General features: G+C 38.4%; 1 protein-coding gene across 4 annotated transcripts in view; it reads left to right on the top strand.

Moving 5' to 3' along the window:
* The window catches only part of ntng2a (netrin g2a), a 93,264-nt gene that overhangs the window by 11,590 nt on the left and 61,419 nt on the right, over window positions 1-20,255 (top strand). The gene's annotated exons all lie outside the window — the stretch shown is intronic.

Below are 20,255 nucleotides of genomic sequence, written 5' to 3'. Positions count from 1 at the left end.
AAATAAAGGGGGCGAGGCCTGGTTGAGTTGCGTTTCTAGTGTGTTGGAACTCATGGTTATGGTAAGGGGCGTGACATTTCTGAAACATGTTTGAAGCGGTTGACCAGTCACAACACACTGGTCCAGCTGACCAATCAGAGTACATTGCGCTTTTCAGAAGACAGGGCTTCATATGGCGCTTTTCCACTGCATGGTACGGCTCGCTTTGCTTTTCCACTGCAGTTCCACTAGTACCGCTTCAAAGTGGGTGGCATTATAGACTGATATATAGTTGCGCCACCTACTGCCGTGACATCATCCACTCCTCGGCTACCAACGAGACGAACGTCTGCACCTCGTCTACTGACCACGATTCAGCCATTTCTTTTTTCAAGTTGCGTGGGACGGTCGTTTAAAGCAAGTCAAGTCAAAAAAGCACAACAAATGAAACAAATGATACTACGGTGGCTATGGCTGCAAGCGGGTTTGTTGTCTTGTTTCGCGAATCCAATGACGGTGGTAGTGACGATTCTCTCTGACCCATCAGTGAGCTGCAGTGTTGTTTACACATCACATTTTAGTATCGGTGCGGCACGCTTGGAACCTTTACCGAGGTGGAACTATTTAAGCGAGCCGTACCATGCAGTGGAAAAGCTCCAAAAAGTGATCCGTACTGAACCGTCCCATGCAGTGGAAAAGCTCCAAAAAGTGATCCGTACTGAACCGTCCCATGCAGTGGAAAAGCTCCAAAAGGTGATCCGTACTGAACCGTACCATGCAGTGGAAAAGCGCCAATAGAAACAGGAACTAAACAGAGCATCATTGACAGACTGGGAAGAGTGGTGCTGCAACAATGTAAAATATGTGAAAAATAATGTGTCTACTAATTATATATTACTTAGTATATAATCTTAGCATATTTGAAACTAGTTGTTCTATGCGTTAAAGTGATCAGCTATTATAAAAATGTCCAGCAGCAAAGGGGGATCAATGCACGGGCCAAACCTCCGGTAATGCAAACCCTCAATCAATACTTATTCTGGTATGTCAGGGAGGAAATTGTTTTAACGGCGACAGGGAATGGGATGGCTTAAGTAGACAAATGGACATGCAGAAAGGAGCCTATCAGAGGGCTGACTGATGTTTCAGTGTTTCATAATGAGAGGACCGCCGGAGTGGAAATGTTAAGCTAATACCCAGCGGAAAATCGTCCTGGGATATTTTATTCATTCCACAACATTGGGATGCGTTTCAGCAGCATTTGAATAATAAAAATGGCAAGGCCTCCCTGATGGCCTGCCCTGTGAGTACTCGTCTAAATGGAGTCCACGGGGTTGGTGGGTGTTGGGCACGAAAATCAGATCAGACTCTACGACCAGTGACACTTCCTGCATCACTGCCCATTTCCCCTGCCATCAAGCATTCACTAATAATCAGTGCTGATTACACTAATAGCCTATAATAACATGGGCCAAGAATCCTTAATTGAGGAAGATGAAGTGTTACTTGTTTAAAGCAATTAAAGTACGCTGTTAATTTCCATATTTACCTCTTTATTTTGTGGCTTGTTTGCCAGGAGACGTTACGTGCGCTCTGATAATGATGTTTGCCTTTTCATCCGAAGTGCCAGCGATACTACTAACTCAAATTTCTGCAGAAGGCATCTAAAAATAGCCTGACTGAACAATGAAAACATATTCCTCAGTTGTTTTTTTCCCTGCTGCTTTGATGACATTCGTGAAAAATCATCTTGATCAGCCCCTTTCCCGCTAAAAAGAAATGTTTAGGAGGCATCGTGCTGTACAGCACGCCACGTGTCTGTGAACATAATGAGACACAACCATTCTCCCTGTGAAGCTCGTCTTGCGGGATTCATTTTTTTGCCCAACACTAATATGTGAAAAGATAAGACTTGCGTTTTATCCTCAACTTCTCCTCCCTGCTCCAGCTTGCTGCAATCTGACGTGAGATACAAGACAGTAGAAAGAGTTCCCAAATAGGCGTCCCAGTAGATGGACCGTATTTGGAAACGGTAAGAAAGCGGGAGGGTGGGCTCGTGTTCCATCAGACAAATATCCCAAAGACATTGCTTGAACCTTAATTAAACCTGGTAAGGGAGGAAATAAATAAATAAACACCATTCCCAGGGTTCATGTTAATTTATGCAAAGACTTGAGTTGATCAGATGCATCTCCTGTTCCCGTTCCCGCTTCCCTTTCCTCCCTGAATCCTCCCTTCTGAAAATCCAGTGTACCAAGATACTGCAACCTGCATATCAAAGACGCCAAAGATGGCTGGTGAATTTGGCATGAGGGATTTTTGATTAATAATGTTTTGGTAATATACAGAGAACCTGATAGATAGGGCATTTCGAAAGATCAAGGTCGAACGGAAAGAAAACGGGTCGGTGTAAACCTATCAGAACTCACATCTCAGAGATGTCCTTGGGCCTACATTGGCAAAGAGACAGAGGCTATGGAGGAAAGGTGAGATGGAGGAAGCTCCAGAGGTGCCAGGAGGACAACATCAGGATCATTCCGTCTTTATCACCCGTGTGTGGGCAGAAACTCTATCATGAAAGCACCACCATGAAGAGGTGTTTTGTAGAGAATCTAGAATCCCTCAGAGATTGATTCACACCCACACTTGGATTGTGCTGTTGTGCTCTTGTATTAAATGTAAGTGCTTGTGTTTTAAACCATTTAATCACCAGGCCAGACAACACCAAGACATAGTGATATATATAAAGAAAGAAGTTGAAAAGTACATACCCGTCAAAGGTTTGTACACACCTACTTGTTCTGTATTATTACTAGTGTTGGGGAAGGTACTGACACTTCAGCTTCCCAACCTACTGACAAAAAGTAGCATTAAAACATTAGTTCACCCAGAAATTAAATTATTTTATTAATTACTCACCCTCATGTCGTTCCAAACCCGTCAGACTTTCTTTCATCTTTGGAACACAAATGAAAATATTTTTACGGAAAGAGCTTTATGTCCCTCCATTGACAACCTACGCAACTACCAATTTGACACAACAAAATGTTCATAATGGTAAACGGAAGCTCAAGCATGTTCGCTTGACATGCGAGAATCAATGAGGTTCATTCTCGTGTTACACAGCACAATTGAGCGTCCTCAAGAACCAATTATGTTCATTCTTGTGTTACGCAGCACAATTAAACTTCTTCAAGAACCAATGAGGTTCATTCTTGTGTTACACAGCACAATTGAGCGTCCTCAAGAACCAATTATGTTCATTCTTGTGTTACGCAGCACAATTAAACTTCTTCAAGAACCAATGAGGTTCATTCTCGTGTTACGCAGCAGAATTGAGCTTCTTTAAGAACCAATGATGTTCATTCTTGTGTTACGCAGCACAATTGAACTTCTTCAAGAACCAATGAGGTTCATTCTCGTGTTACGCAGCACAATTGAGCTTCTTTAAGAACCAATGATGTTCATTCTTGTGTTACACAGCACAATTGAACTTCTTCAAGAACCAATGAGGTTCATTCTCGTGTTACACAGCACAATTGAGCTTCTTTAAGAACCAATGATGTTCATTCTTGTGTTACGCAGCACAATTGAACTTCTTCAAGAACCAATGAGGTTCATTCTCGTGTTACACAGCACAATTGAGCGTCCTCAAGAACCAATTATGTTAATTCTCGTGTTACACAACACAATTGAACTTCTTCAAGAACCAATGATGTTCATTCTTGTGTTACACAGCACAATTGAGCTTCTTCAAGAACCAATGATGTTAATTCTTGTGTTACACAACACAATTGAGCTTCTTCAAGAACCAATGATGTTAATTCTCGTGTTACGCAGCACAATTTAACTTCTTCAAGAACCAATGATGTTCATTCTTGTGTTACGCAGCACAATTGAGCTTCTTCAAGAACAAATTAAGTGTGTTTTCCCGCATCAAAGCACGGTTGAGCTCCTGTTTATGTTCGGTGATCAATGTTTATAGAGTATGTGAATAAAAGCCTAAATTCAATCTGTTCATCATATCAACGTAATCGAGTCTCTTCAGAAAATTTGGATTTAACCGCTCAATTCATATGAATTAGTTTTACGATCTCTTTATGAACTTTTTGAAGCGTCAAAGTGGTAGTTGAGTAGCTATCAATGGAGTGACAGAAATGGCTCAGATTTCATTAAAAACATCTTCATTTGTGTTCCGAAGATTGTTTTTACTGTATTTTTGATCAAATAAATACAGTCTTCAAAAACCAAACATATGACCCTCAACTTTTGAACGGTAATTTATATGAGTAAAAAAAGAATATGAATAGTATATGAAACTGTAAACAAATTTGCACACTAGAATGTGTAGTATGGTAGTATGCTACTCCAAACACAGCCATACAAATGGAACCTTTGCACTGAAGCCTCAGGTTGTGATATGCAACGTTCATCTGTGTTGGTTGATATTTAGTAGTCAAGGTCCTGTGGCAGGGGTCTGATGGGTAAAGCCAGCTTTGGCCTCATGATCATGGACAGATTGGCAAGATGTGTCTGAGATCTGGGCAGGATCATTTATTCAGTCTGACCCTTATTCACCTCCTTCATTGGTCCCATTAGGAAAATGTCAGTCTGTCAGAAAGGTGTCCTCCTGAGGAAGTGAAAACTCTGGACATCAGATGGCATCTCTTGATTCTCTATGCATTTTTTGTGCTGTTTGAGAGGCACCTGAGCCCTGAATCTAAGGTTTAATACTGGAAGAGAGGGTGTGAGAGACATTGGCAGGTCTTGTCAAAAGAGAACATTGGCAATTTGGAGCGGGACAGTTTGGGAAGATCAGACAACACCAGTCAGGTGCTGTCAGGCTCGTCTTTCTTTTGAAACATTTGTTTCTAAGGTCAAAATGCACTGTAAGATCCTATAAAAACAGTGAACAACACTGAAATACCCTCTGACCCTGATGAATTTCCTTATTACTCCAGACTAATTTATGCTAGTTAGTGCTGGTTTGGCATTGGTACCAGCAAACACTTACAAAAAAGTATCATGGTGGTCCTGGAGTACCATGTAAAGACAGAATACATGAATTTCACTATTATGGCATTTATAAAAGTACCGTTTAGTAAAAATTGTACAGTGTTACACAGAAATATACTATAATATTGAAATTAATGTTATTTACATCTTACTCCAAAGTTCTTACAAAAATCCCTTACAAAAATGTACCATGGTTTTATTATAGTAAAAGTGTACGAACCATGTTTTATTGGCAAATTGATTACCATTTGTATAACCACAGTTTTACCACAAATACCATGGGTAACCATAGTGTAGCAAAACCATGGTTAATTTGTGGTTACTATAGTTTAACTATAATAACAATGTTTTTTGGTTTTATTTGTAGTAAAACCATAGTTCATTTTCATAAGGAATGCTATGGTACTCTGCTACTGTGCTGGTAGGATGGTACAGTACAGTAATGTCATCGGGTGGTAATACCCTGGTAGTTTGAAATATACCATGGTACTGAAATTCAGGTACCATTGTATTTGCAAGGTGCTTCCATGAACATGGCACTATTATGATAAATGTCTAAAAAACACTATTACTATATGGTGGATGTCCGACGAACATGTTAGTACTATGGTATGTTTTTGTAAGTGTTACTTAAAAATGTTACTGTGTTGGTAGCAGTGTTGTAGTCGAGTCACCAACGGTCGAGTCCGAGTCGAGTCTCGAGTCCCAGTGTTCGAGTCCGAGTCCAAGTCCGAGTCACCAAAGAAGAGTCCGAGTCGAGTCCAAGTCGAGTCACCATTACCTGAGTTCAAGTCCGAGTCGAGTCTCGAGTCCCGTGTTCGAGTCCGAGTCGAAATTATATAGGCTACACTTGAGCCAAATCAAGCAACATTTTTCAGGCACTCTTTCTTGCAGCTAGAAATGTGTATGATATCACTAGAATTGCCTTTGACCTTATCAAATCATTGTCAACTAGCTGTGGCACGATTATATTTATTTAATTGTTTATATTAAATAAATATTTGTTTATATTAATACATTTTTGGATGATCAGTCAACTGGAATGGATAAAGAAAACAAAAAAGAAAGCCTAATTGGACAGAGGAGGAGAAATGCGTTCTTCTTGACGAATATGGTAAAAGAAAAACAATTTTGAAATTTTCAAAAGCAAACTAAATCCCAATGTAACTGCGGCAAAAAACAGAAAATGCAGTGCTATAAGCAGTTGTAACTCCGCATGAAAAGAGTGGTTGCGATGTGTGACATAACTAGCTAAAATAAACATAATTGTGTTATTGTATGATAAGCGGGATTAAGCGCTGAGCGCGTCCGACTTTGGCTCAGCGCCAGCCATAGCACGAAAGCACAGTTTAAATCTGGCAGTTATGTCACGTCACTGTACGTTCGCTCCTTAGCGTTCAGCTCAGCTGCTGCAAAGCGTGCCAAAATCGAAATTGCTGATTAGATGTAGAGGAACTTATCTAGTGTTAAAGGAGTGTTACGTTATCGGTCCGGGTATCGTTCGTTCATTTGTTTTTGCTTTCATATATGAAAACGAAAAAAGTAGAAAACAACTCCTTTTTTCGTTTTATTTGAAAAACGAAAAAACGAAATTATGACTTGATTTTTGGTTTTCTCGTTTTTGCACGGAAATCAGAGAAACCACTTGATATTCCGATTTCCCCCTGTGGGTGGGGCTAAATCTGATTGGCATGATATGCATTCATTATTTTTCAAATTAAGAGTTTTCCAAACACTGTATTTGTTAGCCTGTAAAATTAATAGTCTATATGCATGCTATTTGTCACCCAATTATTTGGCTTCACTGACTGAAAAAATCTATTGAAATTCAAGCCAGTGTTCACGCACTGACAGTTGTCATTATACAAATTTAAATAATATACATTTATTCTTTGTTTTAGATGTTTTTATTAACTTAAATACTCATGAATAATATATTTTTTATATTTCTATTTGTTATGTATGGCCTGTATGCACATACAGGACTTAGGGGGCAAGATTTAGGGGGCTGGGAGCCCCTGGGCTTGAGTTAATGTTTGGGCCCTACAACATCATGACGGAGTAGCAAATTAGACAAAAATGTAAATATGCTTTGAGGTTCCTAGAACAAGTAAAAAGTATGCCTAGGCATATAGTCAAAGTTTAGTGGTAGGCTAATATTACATCGTCATTATAATACAATATAATGCAGGATCATTGTCATATATCTGTCCTCTTATGACAGATTCTTACATTTAGTCAACAAATTCAATCAGAATGCAAAGACACGGTGTATGGCTACTATGACCAAATAAAAGAAAGTCGGTACCAATAAAATACATTTTTGGATTGACACAGGCTGTTTAGACATGGCATGATGATATACAGCAAATTATAATTGCATAAATTATGTTAAGAGATTAATGTTTTAAATGTAAAACAATTGTTGGTAGAAATATGAAATGATTGAAAAAAAAATTAAACGTCTATGAAACTAACACCGCCAGGCGCCAGTAGGTGGCGGCAAGTCTCCATCTAAATGAGGGAGTTGAATCCTTTATTCAAACGAGTCGTTTAAAAATCCTAATTCGCTTAACCTAACAAACGACTGTATTTATGAATGGGTAGTCTACATGAATCATACTCGTCTAATTCTGTCAAAAATGCAGATATTTTGAGGAACAAAACGATAGAACAAAACGCGTGTTGCTCGGAGGCGCATCGGTTCTGCTGTTTGCTCTGTTTTCTTGGACGGAGCAAAAAAAGAATGTAGCCTATCTATAAAAGTTACTCAGTAACTTTATACTACAGGGCTGTTGAATGCTTGATTCTGATTGGTTGAGAACGTTCTAAGGTGTGCAATTATTTTCAGGGAAACGCACGGCTAAAGTAGTTCCAGGCAGGTTTGACCGCATTACAGTTCCATATCACTGCGCGTAATAACGGAAAATAGGATACAATTCATAACAAGAAAAAACATGCAGCCCCATGCACTTGATCTGCAATTTTCTATGTCCAACTTCACAATCAATGGACACATACAGTTTAATTTTAATAAATAAAGTATGTAGTCCTATCTATAGGCTAAATAGAAAATTAAATTGAATAGGCTATATAAATAAATTGATAGTCCTGCTGGGTTTTCGTAATTATTCCAGATAATATAACAAATAAATAATTATTGATAGGCCTACTTGTTAAAAGGGCTTTGTGTGTTTCATTTATTGGGTTATCTACTGTCAATTATAGAAAACAAGAATGAACGAATTAATTAAAACAAATTTAATTAATAAATAAATAATAATATTGACGCACATGCTTTTCTGTCTCATTATTGCAACATCTCTCTCTCTCTCTCTCTCTCTCTCTCTCTCTCTCTCTCTCTCTCTCTCTCTCTCTCTCTCTCTCTCTCTCTCTCTCTCTCTCTCTCTCTCTCTCTCTAAAAACGGCATTAATAACTGCATAAAGCCGGGACACAGGCTTATGTCGCCAACCGACGTCTAGATAGGCCTACAATATGAAATATAGGATATTGTTCTCGTTTTCTGGCCTAAAAAATATATATTCTGTTTACCATAGTTGTAGTTTTTCGTCCTTACTGTTAATTGACCTTAACCCCGCTTACATTTCAAAATGCGGCAATTGCTGCTGTTTTGCACAGTAGCCTATCCACTCGTAGTGCGAAGTAGCCTACTTGAAATTGCGACTGGTTTATTTTTTCTGCGGCGAGAATAGGCATTCTGGTTGACTACTGTAGGTGTTTGCCAATGATTGTCTTGAAACAAGGCATCCTCTAAACCAGGGGTCTCAAACTCAACTTAACTGGGGGCCGCTGGAGGTGGAGTCTGGGTCAGGCTGGGCCGCATCAAGTATTCCACAAAAAATAGTATTCAAGTATTCCAAAAAAGGAGCACAACTGATCCAATCTTCTCAATATTTATTATTAACGTTTCTTCTGAACTGTTCCTCTGAATTTGAACATTCCTTTCTGTACATGATTGGTTCCCAGATAGCAATGAGTCGGCGGACCACCGTCGGTTCTCCGGCGGCAGTAGAAGCGTCAGAATGGCGACATCGCAAACACGTTGGACGGCGCACCGCCGGCGGCAGCCGCTTTTTAAAAGCGGCAGCCGCCTTCCTACCGCCTTCGTTAAGCGGCCGGCCCGCGGGCCAACCGCCGTTCCGCCGCCTTTATATTGAAGGCCGTCCTTCCGCGGCCCGCCGGAGGCAAACGCTATTTTCGAGCGCTCTGCCGCCGCTTATTCTGGCTATATATATATATTTTTTATTTATTTATTTATAGCATGCAGTTTATCAAGAATAATGATTGCTCAAACCAGACAAATTTACAATTGGCATTTTTATTCTACATTTCAAAGTACAGTAACTGTCATTTAAACAAGATGTTTCAGATCACTGAAACATAACAGAAAAATAAATAAATCAATATACTAACATGCAGGTTTCCAATTCAATTTTGGTTAAACAGCCTTACAAGCAAATTACAACACTTACAATAAGTGTTCATATAAAAAGGACAGCTCTAGGGTAAAAAATTACCAGTAAACATTATGACAAGTAAAGAGGATATTTGATACCAAATAATGTGCAAGATACCAAATAAATAAAAGTATAACTACATTTACAAACCATTTCTAACAATATGATAAGTGGTAGTAATTTATAGTAAAGCTCTGGAGTAGAATAGGCCATTATAACCCCAATGCTGACCTGTGGCACAAGGATTTACAAGCTTTATTTGAAAAAGAAAAAAAGAAAGTAATTTCCAAAGTGAGTGAGTGTAGTCTGACACTTCTGACTTCTTTAAGGGTCTTGATTCTACTGACTGCAAGATAAAGAAAGGATTCCAGTTGTCAGTGATTCTGGGGTGTCAGTAGTCAGTCTAGTTTTAAGTGGTCGGCTGTGGGTCCCTCTCAGCTGTGCGGCGCCTTTTTCTGCCTTCACGGTCAGATGCTCCTTTCAGGTAACGCGTAACGTTAACCTGGACCGCCTCATCAGTGCATCCTGGGTTGCCGGGTCCTTCCGGATGGCTAATATAGAAAATACAGATCTGTCATTTAATTTGAATTGCATGAGGACAATAGGACATACACATCTACTTAAAAAAAATATATATATCCAACTTACTTTGAACAATGGTCTTCAGGAACATGTCTCTAAAACATGCTTTATCCCCTACACCAAGCTGAAAATCCAAAAAAGTGTTACAAATTACATTTCTCTGAAGCTTCTCATAAATAAATAAAAAATGTGAAAGGCTAAGGATTCAGACTGTAATATATGCAGAATACAATCTTAAATTGTACTTTATATCTAGGTCTACTACATGTACAGGTAGCCCCAGTGGGAATTAAACCTACAACCACAGGTGCTGTTTGCAAGTTGTACCTAATTGCTCAGTGCAAGCAAACGTCTTCAACATTGTTTGTTGAACTTGCTTCACCTGCTCTTGAAGTAAGATTTTACAATTCGTATTTTTATATGTAATATTGTAGTGTTTATTATAAATGATTTATCTGTGCACTTCATTATTCTTTTAAAATTCATGTAGCCTTATAATCTTTAATCAAATACGTTACCCTTCCCTCCCCCCTCGAAACGACTTCTCTTCTCTTCCGGTCATGTGCTATGGCGCGAGGGCGTGGCAACTCCCCTCAAACCGTGCTATGAGCAGAGATGGAGAAGAGGAGCGCTAGAGTAAAACCCTGCCCTCCGTTCAATATACCGTTTCACTTTTAACACAACACTGGAGAAAAGTCGTTTGTAACTTCCGGTTCATGCCGACTTCAAATAGAAGCAATAGTTTCCAAGACAAAAAAACTTCACAAATAACATCACTTACTTGTACTCAAACTCTTGGCTCTGTGAAGTGGAGTCTGGATTACTGGGGAGAAACCTGGTAGCGAGAAAGAGGAAACAGAAATTTGAAAATCTAACAAATGGTATAGTTTAGTGGCAGGATCACAAATCCAGCATAACAGCAATAGATTTTACATACCAGTTCAGCATTTTCCTGGTTTTCTGGAATCGATGCATCTTTCTAGAGTTTTTTTTCTTGAGACTTACAAGATTCTAGAGTAGGGAATAATGAATATAAGAGTCAGTTATCCACAATAAACAGAAAATAAATTACACAGATGAAATACAGGAAAATCAAATACACAAGTCAGACCCATTTACCTGCTCCCTTCATGAACTTAAAATGATGTTTCTCCCAGGTGCTGTGTGGAGGTGTGCAGAGGATGGCCAAATTGTTGCCTTCGTCTTTTTGCTGAGGTTAAATGGGGGCCAATGGCACATGCTCTCGCTGAGCCACTCTTGCGGAACCACTGCAAATGGCAGATCCTCCTCGTTGATAAACTGAACAATGTGAACCATCTAAAATAGAAGAACATTTTGCATAAAGTATACTTTTTGATTAATTTCCAGGCAAAATCAATAACATTAAAATGCTCACCCCTTCAAAAAACGAGTCATTTTCACAAGTGGATCAACAGAAAACCATGTTCAGAAAAACACAATCATATACATATACACACATATATACATACACACATATATATATACATAATATATATATACACACACACACACATAGTTATTTTTGTAAGAAAACACCAAAAGTTAAACTTTCTAGATGTAAAGCTTTGGCGATCTACTGTAGCTAGATACATTTCAACATGTCGAACATGCTTGAATTCAGTGAGTAAAAAAGGCGAAGCAGCATGTGTTAGCTAACACTGTAAGTTAATCTAGACTAGCAGCATGGTTGTCGAATCAAACAAAACATCATTATGTTTAGTTAGAAAACAACACAAGTTATACTGATCAGTCTTTCTTGTCGTAAAGATGTTGCTAACGTTACCATTCCCACGTGGGCGGGAGAATTGTCCTTCAGGATTTAGTTACGTAAGTTAGTTAATTATTCGACTGACCAATACTATCTTAAACCACATACTGTAGTACTCACACTTGCATAAACATACGTAAATATAGTTAAAAGAAGAAAAGAAAAAACTAACGCCAGGAAGAAACTAAGTAACGTTAGCCTAACTAACATTAGCTATGTCAGAAACATGACGCAAACTTTGTAAACAGGCTAACTTACTAGCTTGACTAGTAAGGCAAGAACATATTTGAAAAAGATGAACTAAAAATGTAAAAAATGAACATAATATTGCGTTACACAAAAAGGAAAAATGTACTTACTTTAAAGATCGTAGTCAATGACTAGATAGGATATCGTCTCCAAATACTGAAATCGTGTGACGAGTGGCCACTGTTGTGTTGGTAAATCTGCTTCCGTTTTTTAGGTACTGCCCCTCTCGGCCGGTGGAGGTACTTCTCTGTTTGTGCTTTAATACTTTCTTAAACATTTGTACAGATTGCAAAACTCGCTATTGCAAATTAATCCCTTATACATGTAAAAGGTAAAATAAATAAAAAAATCGAACTTGTAAAAAAATGAAAGACATAAACGAAATTTCCTGGGGTGACAGAGAGACAAAATATTTCTAAATATTTCACTTTATCTTTCAGGTCAAAACAGGGATTTTCATGTTTATTATAAATATTACCATGGTTGCAAATTAATAAAAAAAATCTAAAGCATACCCAAGCTTTTGGCCAAGTTGCAGATGTCTTTCACTGTTCACTGATTTCAGGCATTGGTTAAAAGTCTAACTTCATCCATTTATTCTGCTAAATTGTTCATACCATGAATGAAATATTTATTTTAAAACCTAATCAGAATCAGAAAGATATTTATTGCCAAGTAAGTTTTACAAAAGGAATTTTTTTTTGACTATTTGTGCATCTCACTTGTGCATAAATCAAAGAAATGAATTGTCACCTTAAGTGAATCAAATAATTCTATATATTTTACATAGGCCTATCACTGAATCGCTTCAGAGTTTCAACGTAATTTAAATGTATTTTCCTAAACCTTATCATGGAATCAGACTGAGTCAAATCTGTTATAAACCCTATAATGACTTTGGTACCTAAAAATTTGATATAATTCACATAATAATTATAATCGCTTTAAATGTGAAAGTTAAAATGCTGTCAGTTCCACTCATGCCAATGACATGGTCGATTTCAAAGCGGCTTGCCGCCAGCCGGCCGCGGTTCATTTAGACGGCGGCAACCGCCAGAGAGAATGAAGTCGGCGGCCCGGCGGCTGTTCGCCGGCGGCATCTCGCAAGAAATGGGAGTGACGTATTCGGCGGCAAACGTTTCTTCTCCGCCAGCGGGCCGCACCTATAGCCGACAGTTTGGGGCCGGCGGCAAAAAGAAGCCGTGCCGATATTTTTTGCTATCTGGGTTCTTCATGAGCTGTCCTTCTGACAGTTGAAGTTCATTTTACAAACTTTCTTTGTCTATAACTCATATTTGTGATATTTATATTTGCTTATGTCCTTTTTATTTTCTTTATACAACACATTAATGATATTGAATGTTTTCAAGGCACATTTCCTTTTATTATACTTAGAAAAACAATTATTGCTTTTGAAATACAAATATTTGCAGTCAAATACTGCACAAATCAAAGCAAACCTTCTTATCAACCTGTTGGACACATATTACAAGCTCAAAATGATTATTCTCACTAGTGATGGGCGGATCGATCCTGAAGTATCGATATTTCGATACTGACGTGGTATCGAAAAGGATCGATCCTCACATAAAAATATCGATCCAAATGTGTGTTTTTTTTACCAGTATTTTTTTATTAATTTAGCACGCAATTCAGTGCGTAAAATAAGCTTCTAAGTGGAAAAATAAGCGAATGTTAGCGGGTAATTGTGTAGGATAGAACCTTTTCTCCTAGTCATCTGTATACAAGACGAAACCAATCAATCACAGAGAGCGTTCGATGCTGGTGCTTCGCGGAGCTCACAGGCCCAGTGCGGTTGGGAAACGAAGCCTTGCTTAGATGACACAGACAGAGAAACAATCGGGAGTTATTTCGCAATAAACAAACCAAAACTGTACATAACGGTTTAAAATGTTGACGTCAGTAAGATCTTTTTTATGAAATTAATATTTTTATTCAACAAGGATCGATGCATTAAATTGATCAAAAGTGACAGTCAAGGGTTTTACACTGTTAAAAAAAAATCTACTTCATATAAATGCTGTTCTTTCAACTTTGTTCATCAAATAATTCTGCATTAAATGTATCATGGTTTCCAACAAAATATGAAACTGTTTTCAACATTGATAATAATAAGAAATGTTTCCTGAGCAGCAAATCAGCATATTAAAATGAATTATCATCATGACTGGAGTAATGATGCCGAAAATTCAGCTTTGATCACATGAATAAATTACAGTTTACTATGGCATAGAAAACAGATAGCCTATGTTAAATTGTTAAATTGTAATATTACAGTTTTTACTAAGAGAAATAAAAATCTTACAGACCCCAAACTTTTGAACAGTAGGCTAGTACTAGTAGGCTTGTACTATAATTAGGGTAGTTTTATAAAAGTCACTGACTAATTAAAGGGGAGTGGAGAGCACAAATCACAAAATATTTCGGCCTAGTAGTCATGAAAAAGTGTTCAGATTTAGCATATTGATGATGCATTCACCTCATAAATCATGACACACTGCTCTAGCACAGGAAAGTGCATACAAGTTCAAATGCATGCTTTTAAATGCATGCTTTTAAAAAGTATCGGTATCGGTATCGATATCGGCGATACTGGCCCTGTATTTACTTGGTATCGGATCGATACAGAAATTTGCAGTATCGCACATCACTAATTCTCACATTGTTTTAGAGCAGGGTCTCTCTCCAACACGTCGCTCCCGTTCACATATCGCGCTCACATATTTTGCGCGCTCAAGTTCGTTATTTCAAATGTAGGTGCGCGGCAAGCGCGCTCATAATTGAAGCGACGCGCTCATTTTTTCCAGGCGCAGTATGTTTGTACTTCGCGGTTGTCTATGACAACTATTGACAACAAACCCACCGTAAACTGTCACGAGACTATCTATGGTAGCCCATAAGGGATAAAAAAAAAAATATATTTTTTTTAAAAACGCGGCACACGCAACGACGGGCCGCACTAACATTAAACTTTAATGTCAAGTAGGGGGCCACAAAATATCACCCCGCGGGCCGCGAGTTTGAGACCCCTGCTCTAAACTGTAGTGAGCAGGAGTATAGGGAAGGCAAAAGTAACCTATATTGCGATGGAATGCAATATAAACAATAAGAAGGGCCTTCTCTCCATTCTGCCTTTTGTTTGATAACCACCGTGACAACTTCAATGCGTGAAAATGTTTACATTGAGGCTATTTCAATAGATTTTTTCAGTCAGTGAAGCCAGATAATTGGGCGACAAATAGCATGCATATAAACTTTTAATTTTACAGGCTAACAAATACAGTGTTTGGAAAACTCTTAATTTGAAAAATAATGAATGCATATCATGCCAATCAGATTTAGCCCCACCCACAGGGGAAAATCGGAATATCAAGTGGTTTCTCTGATTTCCGTGCAAAAACGAGAAAACCAAAAATCAAGTCATAATTTCGTTTTTTCGTTTTTCAAATAAAACGAAAAAACGAAAAAAGGAGTTGTTCTCTACTTTTTTCGTTTTCATATATGAAAGCAAAAACAAATGAACGAACGATACCCGGACCGGGTCATCTCTCTCACGAGAATGCAGCGTAAAGTGAGTGACGTCAGTGAGTGTGTTGTCAAGCAAGGAGAGCGAGCGGTAGCAGTGTCTGTGAGGGAAAAAATAGATCACGGCCGGTCTTGGGCCCCGAAACAGGAAAAGTGTAACATCTTATATCAAATTTTTATAACCTATTTAGTCAGAAACAACGTCATTCATTTGATGAATGCTCAAGTCCGATTATATGAATCTCGAGTCCGAGTCCAAGTACTAGTCATCAGTCCGCGAGTCCAAGTCGAGTCACGAGTCCAGAGCATGGAGTCTCGAGTCGGACTCGAGTCCGAGTCCAGGACTCGAGTACTCCATCAGTGGTTGGTAGTATAGTACAGTAATGTCATCAGGTGGTAATACTACTGTATTTTAAATACAATAGTACTGAAATTTATGTGCCATTGTATTTGCAAGGTGCTTCCAAGAATACCATGGTATTACAGCGGTAAATCTCCAAAACAACCTTTGTAGTACCCTGTATATTTGAAAGTACCATAATATTACCATGTATCATCATCTAGTTGGTGAGGTTTATCAACCAGTGTGGTCCTGCTGGTTAGCTAGTTAAAAAGGTCACATGTGGACACCAACATCCCAGGCAAATGAGCTCTTTTAAATTTTTTCGGATTTTAATTGTACCCTGTTTTTGCTTTAGGATGTCTTTTTTTTATCATAAACCCTTAGATAATAACTTGTGGGGGAATTTCCCTCTGCTCCTTCACACAAAGCAATCCCTTTGAGGAACATCTCTGAGCGCGTATACAGTACGTGATGTGAGTTTATGAATGATTCACTGCAGGCTGCTCTAACTGAGGCTCAAATGCATTGTGGTTGCTTTGGTTCTTTGGAAAAACAAACAAACCAGTGAGCAAAACCCAAAGGCTGATGCTAAGCTCACAACACTAGCAAAAGTGAATAAGCTGAGCACTTTGCAATGTTAGTATAATATGAATGAGAGCTCTGCTCTACTGTACACCCTACAGAAACATCCCCACATATCTTTACGGTGGTCACAATCTATAAATCACAGTCACACGCCTATCTTATCGGCATAGCTTTTCTGATATGTTACTTTGTTCAGCTGGGATCTGTCAATATACAGACGTGCTGACAGTTGCTTAGTGCCTACAGTGCACTGTGCCGTGAATGACCTGACAGGCCATCGTTTGCCCATCGCCGGCATCCCTGCTGAAAACACCAGCACATGTTGTGTTCTGGATGCTTCTGTGGATATTCCCATCTAGCTTCTAAAAATCAACTTGAATAATCATTCTCAAACCATTTTACTTCTGTAATGTAACATATTTCTAAGTGAAAATGCAAAAAAGGACTTGATTTCATCCACAGGGAACTGATTGGATTGTGAAAAGTGGATGTCACATACCACAATGGAGCCAGACCAATAGCTGTTTGGTGGTTATTGGTTAGCATTGTCCAACAGCCTGTACTGCCTGCTGTGAGTGACATCAGCAGAAATGGAGAGTCCTGCCGGGAGACAAGAAAATTACATAGAAAAATATTTATTACAAATTTTGCTCAGGTATAACTTATAAATATTTAATGTGATTAATAACACAACACGGTAACCGTATACCAAGTATACTCATTATATGCTACTCATGTTATTTCAGAAGGTTAAGTTTTGCAAACATGGACACTTTTACACTACTTATCAAAAGTTTGGGGTCGGTAAGATTTTTGAATGTTTTTGAAAGAAGTCTCCCTTGCTCACCAAGGTGGCATTTATTTGATCAAAAATACAGTAAAAACATGAACGTACAATTTAAAATAACTTTTTATTTAAATACATTTTAAAATGATTTTTATTCCTGTAATCGCAAATCTGAATTTTCAGCATCATTACTCTTCAGTGTCACTTATAAAACAAAAAAATCTTACTGATCCCTAAACTTTCGAACTGTACTATATGTTTGACACATTTAAATTAAATATTTGATGCTAGTTTAGACTCTTAGATTCACATTTTTTCTATTTACGTTGATTTAAAATACATACCAATTCATTCAGAGGTAACTGGACTAAAATGAATATGATATGACAAAAAACAACAGAAAATCTGTAAAAATGAACGCTTGAAAGTCTCTGAGGGCAGTCATGCAAGTCGTTTTTTTGGGCAACAGAGCTGTGTCAACAGATCAATGAAGCCCCCCTCTCAAAGGCAGTCGGACACATCTGAAGAGTCAAGCACGAGCTAAGTTTCCTTTGGACAGAGCCTTGAGCGAGCTCCATGCTTCAGCGTGTGCTGCGTTTGAACTGAACCTATAGTGCTGCATTTTCGTGCACGTTTGGTTTAATCTCACATTCTCTTTTTTCATCTTGTTTAGTGTGCATCTCTTACTATACTGAGCCAATCAGTCCCACAGCAGAAAAAAAGTTTGAAGTTTTCTGCAAGGTTTGAAGTATAGAGAGAGAATCTTTGGGTTCCTTCTATAGAATTTTTTTTTTTTTTTTTTTTACATTTTCTGCTAATGTTCTGGGTGGTTGCTAAGGTACGCTAGCTGCACGATTCTGGATTTTTTTGTTTCAAACAGAGATCATGATTCTCCCACGATTCTGAACAGACAAGTACACAAAATAACATGTCATTTACTAGAGCTTATGACGAAATGTTAATTGCTGCAGTGTATTTAAAATGTTTAATTAATCTGAATGATTGATTAAATAAAACGGGTTGAATGAACGATTCAGTGATCACTCATAAATACATCACTTGTTTCATTACTGGATGAATCAGCGTTTTTGAACTAATCTCTTGAATGAATGATTCAATGATAAATACATTTTTAAGTCACTTGTCGCCACCTACTGGTGAAACCAAATTTATTAAACGATGTAATTGATTCCTTCTGTAGACATCAGTGTTTATATCTGAATTAAGAACTTTTATCCCAGTACTTCTGTGATAATACGAATATTTGTAACAGAAATAACAATACTGGGTGGTTGAAAAGACTGTTTGTGAAACTGTTTCATAGCAATATCGGGTCACCTATACATTCTCTGGGTCAGCGGTAGCGCAAACACAGATTTGAATGTTCTGGTGTGATTTTGTCACACAGCCGAATCGTTGTCATTTTAGGAATGAGATCGCATGAGTGTTTGAATCGAGATAGCAATCTTTTAACGATTAATCATGCAACAGCGCAGGGGGTCGGCGCAGCAAGTAAGGCTGGCATCGGGCCAAAGACAATTTATTCACCACTAGATGGTGGGCCAGAACATAGTCAAAGAATAATTTAAGAAATGAATTGATGAATTCAACTAGAATTGACTGTGACAGACTGTTACAGTGTCTTTTGTAACTGGTAGTGAGCTGTTACTCTGTGTTAAATCCTGTAGTAGGACAGTCATTAACAAAAAGCCACATTTGTGTGGCGGTGTCCGTGTTTTACACTGGATAAATCAGTATAGCAGTAGTGACACGTAACCTGGCAAGTATCTTCATTCACCAACTTGCAACACAGACCGCCTTGCTAAAACACACATATGTGGGAGATGCGGAATGGATAAAAATAAGTAAAAAAATAAAAGAGGACTTGAATAAGCCCATTAATGGCATGTTTGAGTCATGCTCTTAACAAACTATATTTTATTTCCTCTTTCCATATTGGGAAATAATAAATGTGTATCATTTTAATTTGCTTGTTACACAATGGAGCCTAACTTATTGTAATAATTATTTGACGTAGCCTACACTCATAATTATTCCTTGGCATCCTCACGTAGCCTACTAAACTGCATTTTTTTTTTACTGTTTGCGTGCTGGAGGTAATACGCTATTACGTCGTGTGCAGAGTGATGTTAACATTTGAGCTAGCTGGTGAGAGAAAATGGCACTATCAAAGAGTCAAGAGAGGAAAGTTGACAGCGAAAATAGGGCATACAAAGAAGAATGGAAAGACAACTGTTCATCCTACCTAGTTTCGTGAATGCAAAGCCGGTGTGTCTTATCTGCAACGGAGCTATCCACAGACTCGTTTGAATGTCTTTCAGAACTTTTCAAATTAAAAGCTCTCAATTAATCTCAAAATAAAACATTGCTGCAAAAACGTTCTCGTACTTTTACTTTAAAGGCAAAATCACTTAAGACGAAGTGATTGTGAGTAACGTCTCCGGTTACTTACGTAACCTCGGTTCCCTGAGAGGCAAGGAACGAGACATTACGAATGTCGTATATGGGAACTCCTCTCATCCTTCACTTCCGCTGAAATCTTATAGGCTAACGCCAGCAGAGCTGGCCAATTGACGCGAAATGCAAATACTGACACCTCGTAGCAGTATATATGCAAGTGAGCGCCAATTCCTTCTTTAGAATCGAACAAAACGCTAAAATCAATAGCGAACACGGCGGCTAGCGTAATGTCTCGTTCCTTGCCTCTCAGGGAACCGAGGTTACGTAAGTAACCGGAGACGTTCCCTATCAAGGCTACGGAACTTCGACATTACGAATGTCGTATATGGGAACAGTATAGAATCCCGCCGTGGTAGCCAAAACAAACCACTGACACAGATCCAATACCACAAAACCGCCCTCCCAGCATGCAAGCTTCC

This window comes from Rhinichthys klamathensis, unplaced genomic scaffold, assembly GCF_029890125.1.
Source record: "Rhinichthys klamathensis goyatoka isolate OS25496 unplaced genomic scaffold, OSU_Roscu_1.1 h1tg000169l_1, whole genome shotgun sequence".
In the NCBI taxonomy this organism is placed as follows: domain Eukaryota; kingdom Metazoa; phylum Chordata; class Actinopteri; order Cypriniformes; family Leuciscidae; genus Rhinichthys; species Rhinichthys klamathensis.
The sequence above is the reverse complement of the archived record's forward strand: the minus strand, read 5'-3'. Positions and strand labels throughout refer to the sequence as shown.